Here is a 10,960-nt window from a genome sequence, read left to right on the forward strand (position 1 = left end):
AACACTGACCTAGAGCAGTGGTTCTCAACCTTCCTAATGCCGTGACCCCTTAATACAGTTCCTCATGTTGTGGTGACCCCCAACCATAACATTATTTTCGTTCCTGCATCATAACTGTAATTTTGCTCCTGTTATGAATCGTAATGTAAATATCTGATATGCAGGATGTATTTTCAGTCACTGGACCAAATTTGGCACAAATACCCAATACACCCAAATCTGAATACTGGTGGGGTTGAGGGTGATTGATTTTGTCATTTGGTAATGCTGGAGTTGCTGGGATTTATAGTTCACCTTAAATCAAAGAGTATTCTGAACTCCACTAATGATGGAATTGAATCAAACTTGGCACACAGAATTCCCATGACCAAGAGGAAATACTGGGAAGGTCTGGTGGACATTGACCTTGAGTTTTTGGCGTTGTAGTTCACCTACATCCAGAGAGCACTGTGGACTCCAGCAATGATGGATCTGGATCAAACTTGGCACAAATACTCAATATGCCCAAATGGGAACATGGGTAGAGTTTGGAGAAAATAGACCTTGTCATTTGGGAGTTGTAATTGTTGGGATTTATAGTTCACCCACAATGAAATAGCATTCTGAACCCCAGCAACGATAGAATTAGACCAAACTTTCCACACAGAACCCCCATGAGCAACAGAAAATACTATGTTTTCTGATGGTCTTTGGCAACCCCTCCAACACCCCTTCGTGACCCCCTCAGGGGTCCCGACCCCCAGGTTGAGAAATACTGACCTAGAGATTCCTAGAGAACACATTTGAAAATCAAATCCAGAACCTCCGAACAAGCTCAAAATCAAATCCATGAATAATTAAAGGTGCAAATATCAAAATGTGGAGGAGTTTCTCTCAGTTTGCATTCCTTTTACCCGTTTCCAGATTGTTTTGGTGCCTCTGAGCATGGACAAAGCACCTAGCTGGATGCTGTTTGCAACCTACAGCTGCAAAGCTGTGGGGATCTGTGTCTGCATTTTCAAAGACATTTTGTTGTTGTTGCTGCTTCTGCTTTTAATTGCTGTACCTTGCTTTGGAATCTCCAGATGTCAGCAGCCTCTATCTATATGTATTATATATTCATAAGGGAACAAACAAACCAAGTAAACAAACGATGCTGCTTAGTCACACCTTGGTTACAATGCAGGATTTTAGTTCGGGAGGGAGGGACACATATCATCTGCAAAAAGTGGCAACTGTTTTGCACATCTCAATGCAGTTTGACACCACTTTAACACATGGGATTAAATTGTATAGCTTTAGCAGAGTGTGTATTAATATTTGTGTGTGCGTGTGTAAAATTTGCAGTTTTTGGTGTTAGCATTACTCTGTTTACTATGCATTCTTCATTCTGAACTAGTCTAGAGAAGGAAAGGAGGGTGGAATCTTGCTTTTCCCAAAAGCAAAATGCTGCAGCCTCTCCAAGGGTGCGTCTACACCAATGGTTCCCAACCTTTTTTTGACCAGCGACCACTTAGATTTTTTTGTTGTTAGCAAGGACCAAATTTGGCACAAATACCCGATATATTCCAATTGAGAGTGGTCCACGCTCTTGTTACATCCCGAATAGACTACTGCAACGCACTCTACATGGGGTTACCCTTGAAGACTGTTCGGAAACTTCAACTGGTCCAGTGAGTGGCAGCCAGATTACTCACCGGAACGTCATACAGGGAGCACACCACCCCCTGCTGTGTCAGCTCCACTGGCTGCCGGTTCAGTTCCGAGCACAATTCAAGGTGCTGGTTTTGACCTACAAAACCCTGTACAGTTCCGGTCCAGTGTATCTGTCTGAACGCATCTGCCTCTACGTCCCACCCCGGAGTCTGAGATCATCTGGGGGGGCCCTGCTCTCAACCCCACCACTATCACAAGTGAGGTTGGTGGGGATGAGAAACACGGCCTTCTCGGTGGTGGCCCCTCACCTGTGGAACTCACTCCCGGGAGAAATTAGGTCATCAACTTCCCTCCTCTCCTTCAGGAGGAAAGTAAAGACATGGTTGTGGGACCAGGTCTTTGGGCAATCGGACAACTAGATAAGGACAATCAAACGACTAGGACTGACAGGACTGACAATGTGGAATTGGAATTTGGACTATGAGATAGCGAACGCTGACCGTCTATGAGGAGTAATTGGGTTTTATTGGTTTTATTGGGTTTAGGGCTGTAATGCAGGAATTGTTGTTTAACTGTTTCAACTGTTTGATTGATGTTATTTTGTTTTTACTACTGTTATGTGATGTTGGCATCGAATTGTGCCTTTGTAAGCCGCCCTGAGTCCCCTTCGGGGTGAGAAGAACGGGGTAGAAGAAACCGAAATAAATAAATAATAAATAATTTTGTCATTTGGGAGTTGCAGTTGCTGGAGTTTATAGTTCACCTACAATCAAAGAATATACTGAACTCCACCAATGATGGAATGGAACCATACTTGGCCCACAGAACTCCCATGACCAACAGAAAATAGTGGAAAGATTTGATGGGCATTGACCTTGAGTTTGGGAGTTGTAGTTCACCTCCATCCAGAGGGCACTGTGGACTCAGACAATGATGGATGTGGACCAAACTTGCCACGAATACTCAATATACCCAAATGTGAACATTGGTGGAGTTTGGTGAAAATAGACCTCAACGTTTGGGAGTTGTAGTTGCTGGGATTTATAGTTCACCTACAATCAAAGAGTATTCTGAACTCCACCAACAATGGAACTGAACCAAACTTAGAACATAGAATTCCTATGACCAATAGAAAATACTGGAAAGGTTTGGTGGGCATTGACCTTGAGTTTTGGAGTTGTAGTTCACCTACATCCAGAGGGCACTGTGGACTCAGATAATGATGGATCTGGACCAAAGTTGCCATGAATACTCAATATACCCAAATGTGAACATTGGTGGAGTTTGCAGAAAATAGACCTCAACATTTGGGAGTTGTAGTTGCTGGGATTTATAGTTCCCCTACAATCAAAGAGCCTCTTGAACCCCACCAATGATAGAATTGGGCCACACTTCCCACACAGACCACCATGTCCAACAGTGGAGTTTGGGGTAAATAGACCTTGACATTTGGGAGTTGTAGGTAAAGGTTTTTCCCCAACATTAAGTCCAGTTGTGTCCAACTCTGGGAGTTGCTGCTCATTATTTCTAAGTGGAAGAGCCGACGTTCTCCGTAGATGACTCCAAGGTCATGACTGCATGGAGCACCGTTACCTTCCTGCTGGAGTGGTACCTATTGATCTACTCACATTTGCATGTTTCCAAACTGCTAGGTTGACAAAAGCTGAGGCTGACAGTAGAAGCTCACGCCGCTCCCTGAATTTGAACCTGTGATCTTTTGGTCAACAAGTTTAGCAACTCAGTGGTTTATTTATTTTATTTTATTTTACTTACAACATTTGTATGCTGCCCATATCAGCCCAAAGGCGACTCAGAGCGGCGTAAAAGTCAGCAACTATTAGATGCCATATAAAAAAATACATATATCAATAAAAAGCAAAAACATCACAATATATTTTAAACCCATAAAAATGAATAATAAAAATTATAAAAACTATGTCTTCTTGTTCAAATCCTCAACCGTTCCATCGTCTTGGCCGTTCATTTTCTAATTTGAGTTTTTCCTGGTCATGCCAGGTTTTCACTCTTTTTCGAATGGTCAGGAGGGAGGGGGCTGATCTAATATCCCTAGGCAGGGAGTTCCACAGCCGAGGGTCCACCACAGAGAAGGCCATGTCTCTCGTCCCTGCCAAACGTGCTTGTGAAGCAGGCGAGATCGAGAGCAGGGCCTCCTACTATCAAAGAGCCCCTTGACCCCACCAATGATAAAATTGGGACAAACTCCCCACACAGAAAACCCCCATGACCAACAGAAAATAATGGAGGGATTTGGAAGAAATTGACAGTGATTGAGGAGAGATGTAGTTCACCTACATTCAGAGAGCACTGTGAACCCAGCCCACAATGGATCTGCACCAAATTTGGTTGCTCCTCCTGATGCTGCTGGGCCACACTCAGTCCCACATCATGTGAACACTTTCCCCCCTTCCTTTGACTGCTGGCAGAAGCCTCCCTCCAGCCTCACTGTCGCAACTCAGGATAGATTCACCTTGCTCAGAATAACACCACACACCAAGGCTGTAGGTTTTGTAGTTTATTGAAGAAAAAACAAAATCATAAACATGGACATAAGGTTGCAAAAGTCCAATAGCCAAAATAGAGCCTTAAATGCAGAGGCAGAGATTCCAAGGTATAAAGGCAAATAACATGAAGTATAATCCACAAGCATTGGTCAAACCAGTATCCATGGCAGCAGGACAAAGTCCCCAGAAATCAAGATCAAAACCAAGGTCCCAAAAAGCCAAAAGCTTTCCCCAAAAGCCAAGGCAATTCCAGAGAAGTTAACAGGGTGTAAGCAAAGTTGCACTGACAAAGAGTTGACTTCAATCAGATCATTTCCTAGCATGAAAGTATTATGTTGACCTTGAACTTCCCAAGCATTTCAGCGTACCCTTAATGGCAAATGGTCCTCCCTAACTAAATCCCCATCACCTTCAAGGCCGAATAACTCATTATCCTGGGACTAGTCAGCCTGGGAATCGACAGGCACTGAGCTCACAGATGGAGCGGTCGACTCCTCCACCTGCAGCTGTGAAGTTTCATCCAGATCATGACCATCTTCTAAAACAACATTCCTTTCCCTGGGAAACTACAACTCCACCTTGTCTTCAGTATCAACACTATCTGCCTCAACAACAGGGACATGTTCAGAAATCTGTAATCCATCATCCTCCTCGTCCTGAGGAAACTCAGGCTCAGAAAGCTCAGGCTCAGACTGAGCCACAACACTCACATGCTCTCCCTTGCTTACACATGCACAGTATGCTGCCATGCACCTAGCACACTTGCTCTCCCTTCCCCGTATAAACACCCCTCCTTTTGACTGAGAGGCTGACCAATCACAGCAGAGATGGGATTTTGGTGGGAGGATACACCATCTGGTTCCAATAAGGAAGAGAATGACAGGTGGAGAGATCTTCAGCTTTCTCTGTTTTCTGATGAGTTGGCGACCCCTGTGAAATGGGTCATTGACCCACCCTGGGGCTGCGACCCCCCAGTTGAGAAACTCTGCATTAAAATGAATAAAGGTTTAAACTTTACATTTTTAATTGTTTTGTCGACCATATTTTAGTTATTGCGGACCACTAGTGGTCCACGGACCACTGGTTGGGAACCACTGATCTACACTGTAGACTTAATGCAGTTTGATTCTGCTTTGATTGTTATGACTCAGTTCTGGAACCTTCAAGAGTGGTCATTTGGTGAGGTTAAGAACCAGCCCTCTTGGAGCCTTTGGAAAACTACAACTCTAGTGATTCCATAGTATTGAGCCAGGGCAACCAAAGTGATGCCAAACTACATCAAATACACTTTTTGTTTACTTTTCATTGCAGACTTGTCAATGTGATTGAGCTGTCACCAAACGGGGCTTTGGGATTATAGAGGGTCCCATTAGTTTCAGCGTTTTTGGAAAACACAGCCATGAAGTCAATATATTTGTTTACAGAAGACGTTGATTGAAGCCCCGTATTTAATCCAAGGCCACTTGCGCCAGGAAATGTGGCTCAGAGATCAATCCTTTTTGGAGACAGGTAGATGCCTCCATCACTCCACCTGTCACAATACCTGATATGCATTCCCACAATGCATTTGTTGCCTGGATTTCTCCCTGCAACTGCAGAAAAGGCTTTAAACCTTGCAAAACTACAGCTCCCATTATTCTATCCTGATAGGACTTGAGCAAACTTGATACACAGAGCCCCCATGACCCACTCTACATCCTACTGCTGTTTGGAGGAGGGTGGGCCATGGATGATGGGACTTCCAGTACTTCCAGTACCTCCACTCACGTCCCAAGACCCCTGCAACCCTCATCCAATGACTGATCAAGACCAAACTTGGCACACAGAGCCCCTATGACCGATTGTACATCATAGTGCAGTTTCAAGGAGGGTGGACCATGGATGATGGGACTTGAAATACCTCCACTCACTTCCTGAGACCCCTGCAACCCTCATCCAATGACTGATCAAGACCAAGCATGGCACACAGAGCCTCCATGACCCACTCTACATCCTGGTGATGTCTGGAGGAGGCTGGACCACGGATGATGGGATTTGCAGTACTTTCACTCACTTTCTGAGACCACTGTGACCCTCATCCAATGACTGATCAAGACTAAACATGGCACACAGAGCCCCCATGACCCACTCTACATCCTGGTGCAGTTTTGAGGAGGATGGACCATGGATGATGGTATTTGCAGTACTTTCACTCACTTTCTGAGACCACTGTGACCCTCAAGACCAAACTTAGCACACACAGCCCCCATGACCCATTATACAACCTGGTGCAGTTTCGAGGAGGATGGACCATGGATGATGGGACTTGAAGTACCTCCATTCACTTCCGCTGTGACCCTCATCCAATGACAGATCAAGACCAAACTTGGCACACAGAGCCCCCATGACCCATTCTACATCCTAGTGCAGTTTTGAGGAGGATGCACCATGGATGAGGGGACTTGAAGAACCTCCACTCACTTCCCGAGACCGCTGCGACCCTCATCCAATGACAGATAAAGACCAAACTTGGCACACAGAACCCCCATGACCCATTCTACATCCTGGTGCAGTTGGGAGGAGGATGCACCATGGATGATGGGACTTCCATATGGGAGTTGTAGTTCACCCGCACCCACTGAACCCAGGCAACATTGGATTCTAGACTAAACTTGGAGCACAAGCAAACTATGACTTTCTCCAAGAACCTGGGCACCACCAGGTCCCCAAGCTAGTATTACATAAAAATCAAAGAAAAATAAATATTAATTGCCATTTAACTAATATTGCGCCAATGCATACTGCAGTCACAAAGCTGTTTTCATAATACAGTCAGGCTGTGTTTCATTAAATTTGTCTTAATTTGCTTTTAATGGCTGTTTTTTCAATGTTAACATGATACTATGGTCTATTTCAGTGTTTCTCAACCTTCCTAATGCGGCGACCCCTTAATACAGTTCCTCATGTTGTGGTGACCCCCAATCATAACGTTATTTTTGTTGCTACTTCGTAACTGTAATGTTGCTACTATTATGAATTATAATGTAAATATCTGATATGCAGGATGTATTTTCATTCTCTGGACCAAATTTGGCACAGATACCTGATACGCCCACATTAGAATACTGGTGGGTTTAGGGGGGGATTGATTGATTTTGTCATTTGAGAGTTGTAGTCTCTGGGATTTATAGTTCACCTACAATCAAAGAGCATTCTGAATACCATCGATAGAATTAAACTTGGCACACAGAACTCCCATGACCAACAGAAAATAGTGGAAAGATCCGGTGGGTATAGACCTTGAGTTTGGGAGTTGTAGTTCACCTACATCCAGAGAGCACAAACAATGATGGATCTGGACCAAATTTGGCACAGATGCTCAATATGCCCAAATGTGGACACTGTTGGAGTTTGGGAAAAGTAGACCTTGACATTTGGAAGTTGTAGTTTCTGGGATTTATAGTTCACTTAAATCAAAGAGCATTCTGAACATCACCAACGATAGAATTGGGACAAACCTCCCACACAGAACCCCCATGACTAACAGAAAATACTATGTTTTCTCATGGTCTTTGGTGACCCCTCTGATACCCCCTCATGACCCCTCTGGGGGTCCCGACCCCCAGGTTGAGAACCACTGGTCTAGTTTAAGGTATGGTGTTAGCTCGGCCTGTTTCTTAATGGTAACTCTCAAGCAACTGGAAACTGCATTTATCCAACATTGACTGTAGCTATCCTCTAGGAAATTGCTTTCCTGAAATGTAATTACTCACAAGTGCTATCCTCGCAAGTGTTAATAATGTAAATACAAGCAATTAGCATCTGGGCATAGCTTACAATTGTCAATTTAAGTAAAGATCTAATCCTGATATGCAACGACGTGCCCACTATGTGAGTAATAAGCTGTAATTGGAATATTTACATTTAGAAAACTGCAATATTCATAATCCCTTCACAAATTGTGGTCACTCCAGTAACTTTGCCATCCTTTTGCACACATACACATGTGCATGCATGCATTAATTAACTTGTGTGTGTCATACTACTTTCTGATTCATAGTGATTCTAACATGGACCAATCACAGGGTTTTCTTGGCAAGGTTTTGTTGGAGTTCAGCCTGTGATTGTGTCTAATGATCAGGGTACTTTGGATGTTGGGAATGACAATGTTGTTCATTCGTTCAGTCGTCTCCGTCTCTTCGTGACCTCGTGGACCAGTCCACGCCAGAGCTCCCTGTCGGCTGTCACCACCCCCAGCTCCTTCAAGGTCAGTCCAGTCCCTTCAAGGATGCCATCCATCCATCTTGCCCTTGGTCGGCCCCTCTTCCTTTTGCCTTCCACTTTCCCCAGCATCATTCCCTTCTCTAGGCTTTGCTGTCTCCTCATGATGTGGCCAAAGGACTTCCACTTTGTCTCTAGTCTCCTTCCCTCCAATGAGCAGTCGGGCTTTCTTTCCTGGAGGATGGACTGGTTGGATCTTCTCGCAGTCCAAGGCACTCTCAGGACTTTCCTCCAACACCACAGCTCAAAAGCATCTCTCTTCCTTCGCTCAGCCTTCCCTCAGGTCCAGCTCTCACATCCGTAGGTGACTACAGGGAATACCATGGCTTTGACTAGGCAATGGATCTTGGTTGCCAGTCTGATGTCTCTACTCTTGACTATTTTATCGAGACTGGACATTGCTCTCCTCCCAAGAAGGAAGCGTCTTCTGATTTCCTGGCCACAGCCTGCATCTGCAGTCATCTTTGCACCTAGAAATACAAAGTCTGTCACGGCCTCCACGGTTTCTCCTTCTATTTCCCAGTTGTCAATCATTCTTGTTGCCATAATCTTGGTTTTTTTGACGTTTAGCTGCAACCCGGCTTTTGCGCTTTCTTCTTTCACCTTGATTAGAAGGCTCCTCAGCTCCTCCTCGCTTTCGGCCATCAGAGTGGTGTCATCTGCATATCTGAGGTTGTTAATGTTTCTTCCAGCAGTTTTCACCCCAGCTTTGCATTCATCCAGCCCCGCACATCCTCGCATGATGTGTTCTGCATACAAGTTCAAAAGGTTGGGTGAGAGTCTGCAGCCTTGCCGGACGCCTTTCCCAATCTGGAACCCGTCTCCTGTTCCGTGGTCAGTTCTGACTGTGGCTCCTTGGTCCTTGTACAGATTCCTCAGGAAAGAGGGAAGGGGGCTTGGGATGCCCATCCCACCAAGAACTTGCCACAATGTATTATGATCCACACAGTCAAAGGCTTTAGAATAGTCAATGAAGCAGAAATAGATGTTTTTCTGAAACTCCCTGCCTTTCTCCATTATCCAGCGGATATTGGCAATCCGGTCTCTCGTTCCTCTGCCTTTTCTAAACCCAGCTTGAACATCTGGCAACTCTCGCTCCATGTCTTGCTGGAGTCTTCCTTGCAGGATCTTAAGCATTACCCAGGGGCGGCCCGTCCATTACTCGAAGTAAGCGGTGGCGGAATACTTTTTTTGCCAGGGGGCGCTGTTCTGTCCTTAGGCCACGCCTCCTCCTGCAGGCCCCATGCGCCCTCCACAGCCTTCTTCTAATGGAGAAGCGCAGGCCCCGCCCACTAGGCGAGAGGGAAGTCCTCCCTCCCTCCCTCCACGTGCTGCCAGGAGGGAGGGAGGCAGCCAGCCAGCCAGCCAGCCAGGCTCTTTCGCTTTCCCTTTCCTTCCCTGCTGCAGCTGAGCCTGGACCCCTCTCAGGGCAGCAAGGAGGCCTGGTCAAAAGGTACTGCAAATGTCATCTTCTGTACATGCCTCCCCCAAACCCCTCTAGTATTTGGTAATAATGGAAGTCCTATATGCCAAGCTTGGTTCAATTCTATTGTTGGTGGAGCTCAGAATGTTCTTTGGTGCTTGGTAAACTGCAATTCCCAAATGTCAGGGTCTATTTTTCCCAACCCCCTCTCCAGTATTTTCTGTTAGTCATGAAAGTCCTGTATGCCAAGTTTGGTTCAGTTCTATTATTGGTGGAGTTCAGAATGCTCTTTGATTGAAGGTGAACTATAAATCTTGTGCTTGGTGAAGCATTCTCACCTGATGTTTCACCCACATCTATGGCAGGCATCCTCAAGAGGCTGTGAGGTCTGTTTGTAACTAGGCAAGTGGGGTTTGTATATCTGTGGAATGTCCAGGGTGGGAAAAAGAGCTCATGTCTGCTTGAGGTAAGTGTGAATGTTGCAATTGGTCATCTTGATGAGTATTTAATGGCCTTGCAGCTTCGAAGCCGAGTTAGTTGCTGCCCAGGAATCCTTTGTTGGGAGCGGTTAACTGGCCCTGATTGCTTCATGTCAGGAATTCCCCCCCCCCCCCTTTTTAGTGTTGCTCTTTATTTATTGTTCTGATTTTAGAGGGTTATTTTAGAGGGTACTGGTAGCCAGATTTTGGGCGAGGGGCGAGCGAGGCATTCTCTCCTGACGTTTTGCCTGCATCTATGGCAAGCAGCATCCTCAGAGGTAGTGAAGTCTATATTTATAAGGGTTTATATTTATGTGGAATAATGACCAGGGTGGGACAAAGGACTCTTGTCTGCTGGAGCGAGGTGTGAATGTTTCAACTGACCACCTTGATTAGCATTTGATGGCCTGGCAGTCCCTGGAGCAATCTTTTGTTGAGAGGTGATTAGATGTCCCTGATTGGGTTGTTGTAGGTTTTTTCAGGCCATATGGCCATGGCCTAGAGGCATTTTCTCCTGACTTTTCGCCTGCATCTATGGCGAGCGAGAGGGGCGAGCGAGGCATTCTCTCCTGACGTTTTGCCTGCATCTATGGCAAGCAGCATCCTCAGAGGTAGTGAAGTCTATATTTATAAGGGTTTAT

This window comes from Anolis sagrei, chromosome 8 (genome assembly GCF_037176765.1).
Source record: "Anolis sagrei isolate rAnoSag1 chromosome 8, rAnoSag1.mat, whole genome shotgun sequence".
Lineage (NCBI taxonomy): Eukaryota > Metazoa > Chordata > Lepidosauria > Squamata > Dactyloidae > Anolis > Anolis sagrei.